The following is a 2,797-nucleotide window of genomic DNA, read 5'->3' as shown; positions in this document are numbered from 1 at the left end:
GACCTGCTTCTGTTGCTCCTTCCCCAAGGTGCTGAGGGATCGGGGCTGCTTTGGGGACCAGCGGTGGACGTGGATGGGGATTCAGGACGAGCTGAGCAGAGGGGACCACATCTGCCTGCAGCCCTGGCCCAGCCTCCTGGGGCCTCTGGTTTCTTTAGCCTGCTTCTCCGGGCACTCTCCTGACAGGCCCCACACCTTACTGTGGGGACATAACAGGGAGAGTGACTCCCCACGGGGAGCCTGCCCCTCGGTGTTCAGGAAGAAGCAGAATGGTTAAGGTTCTGTTGGATCTGGGTTCTCCATCGCAGTTCCTTGGTGCCTAGCTTACCTCATCTGTGAAATGGACACTACTGTCATTTCCTGTGTCCTTTCAAGGATTACATAAGATGCTGACATTATGGAGTTTAGCCCCAGATCTGGCGCATAGTAAGGGCTCAATAAAGGTTAGTTTTGAGGACTTTTAGTTGGAGAAGAGGAGCAACCAGATCTTGGAGATCAGGGAGAGCCTCCTGGAGGAGGTGATAGGTCAGAAGGATGAGCGGGAGATATCACAGGGAAAGAGGGAGGATTGAAGGCAGGAGGAAGAAGTGGCGGGTACAGGAGCAAGGTGGGAGAGTGGAGAGGAGGGCAGAGCTGAGCCCCGAGTGCTTCCTGGACCCGCAAACTCAGTGTTGTCCAGACCCTGTTTGTTTTATTTTTTAAATTTTTTAGCCCAGGCCGGAGTACAGTGGTGCGATCATAGCTCACTGCAGCCTCGAACTCCTAGCTTCCAGGGATCCTCCCACTCAGCCTCCCGAGGAGCTGGGACTACAGATGCGCACCACCATGCCTGGCTCCAGACCCTGTTCTGATTCCACTTTCCTGGGGGTCATGACCCTCAGGTGCCTGGAGCACAGAGACGCCAGCTCCCCACCTTGCTGGCCTGATCTCACCCCACACACCCAACCCTAGCTGTGGAAAACCAGAACCAGGGACTTGGGGCATCTGGTGGGGTAGTCTTGGGGAGGGACGCTGCGTCCCAGAGTGGGCCTTGCCTTTAGGATCTCCCTTCCCAGCCCCGGAGAAGGGAAACGGCGCCATGGCCATTCTGGTGCCGCAGATCCTTTGTGAGGGCAGCCCTCCACTCAGCCTTTGCTGTGTCAGACACCGGGGCTGTGGTGAACCAGCTCCAAGGCCCTGCCTTCCAGGAGAGGAGATGGTTACCATGACCAGAAGGTAGAAATGTCAGGAAATGAGCAGATGAGACCAGCCCCAGGAGGGTCAATCAGGGAGGACTTCTCAGAGGAGTGGCCTTTGAGCTGGATCTTGAAGGCAGAGGGGAGGGCAGTTCAGGAAAAGGGAGGGGCAGGTACAGAGGCCTGGAGGTGGGTGTCTCAGCTGCTTCCAAGGTGGGGCTGCTTACAAGGAGCCTTGAAAGCCACACCAATGCCAAGGACAAGGTCCTGGGGCACACCCAGCAGCAGTCCAGCAGCAGGTGATGGGGTTTGGTTGGGTGAAGAGCCTTTTGCTAGAGAGAGGAGGCAAGGCACACCTCTGAGACCCAGGTGGGCAGAGAGGGCCAGTCTCCCCTGCCCCATCCTCCTAGGGGACACCCACGGAGCCCAGGATGCCATCTGGCATGCAGCTGTTAGTTGCACACTTGCCATGTGCGGGCTGCGCCGCCTGCCATCAGTGCGCGAGATCTCCCCGTCTTCACAGCCAGCTCTGAGATGGGGGAGTTTTAAATTTTTTTTGACACAGAGTCTTGCTCTGCTGCCCAAGCTGGAGTGCAATGGTGCGATCTCAGCTCACTGCAACCTCCGCCTCCCGGGTTCAAGCGATTCTCCTGCCTCAACCTCCCAAGTAGCTGGGATTACAGGCGCCTGCCGCCACGCTCAGCTAATTTTTGTATTTTTAGTAGAGACGGGGTTTCACCATGTTGGCCAGGCTGGTCTCGAACTCCTGACCTCAGGTGATCTGCTTGCCTCAGCCTCCCAAAGTGCTGGGATTACAGGTGTGCCACCTCGCCCGGCCAAGATGGGAGTATTCTTATGGCCATTTTACAGATGGGAGAACAGGCTCAGCACAATTGAGCAGCTTGCCCAGCTAGGAGCAGCAGCAACATGAGACCCTCCAGCTTTGGGAGCCACCCCACACCTGGCCAATGCTGGCGACCCGTGTCCCCTTCCTCCATCCTTGCTGGGGGGCCCATGGCTTGTGGCAGTTCAGCTTCACCCTCAGGAGTGGCCCGAACCCTGCTGGACCCAGGCTCCCTTCTCACCATCCTGAATAGCGACTTTCCTGAGCCTCTGGCCCTGCCGAGATTTCAGGATAAGTTACCCCCAGGCCCGAAGCCCCAGCTTGCCCTGGCCTGTGCCTGCCTCAGGTGCCAGCCAGATGTCTCGCTCCACCTGGGTCTGGGACCTGGCTCCACACCAGTTACCTGGGACCAGTAGGTGCCCTTCCAGCCTGAAGATCTGGGGGCACAGTATAGCCACATGAGCACCAAGTGTAGTCCTGAACTGGGGCCGGGTGGGGAAGAGTGAGATGGGATAACATAGCCCCTGCTTGGAGGCCCTTCTCTGATGGGGTGACATAATCCCTTCTTCCTGGGAAACACCAGCTTTTGGGGTGATAGCACTTTCAGGTAGGAGCTACGGTTCCTTCCTCAGGAGGCCTCCAATTTGATGGGGAAGACACGGCCCCTCCCCCTGGGGAGTGCCCTGTGTGATGGAGGCGATACAGCCCCTACCCTCAGAGAGCACCTGGCCTGCAGCTCATCCAAACCTGAGTCTCCTCTCCCTTGGAGGCCTCATTC

The sequence above is a fragment of the Pan paniscus genome, chromosome 1 (genome assembly GCF_029289425.2).
Source record: "Pan paniscus chromosome 1, NHGRI_mPanPan1-v2.0_pri, whole genome shotgun sequence".
Taxonomy (NCBI): Eukaryota; Metazoa; Chordata; class Mammalia; order Primates; family Hominidae; genus Pan; species Pan paniscus.
This window is presented reverse-complemented; position numbering follows the sequence as displayed.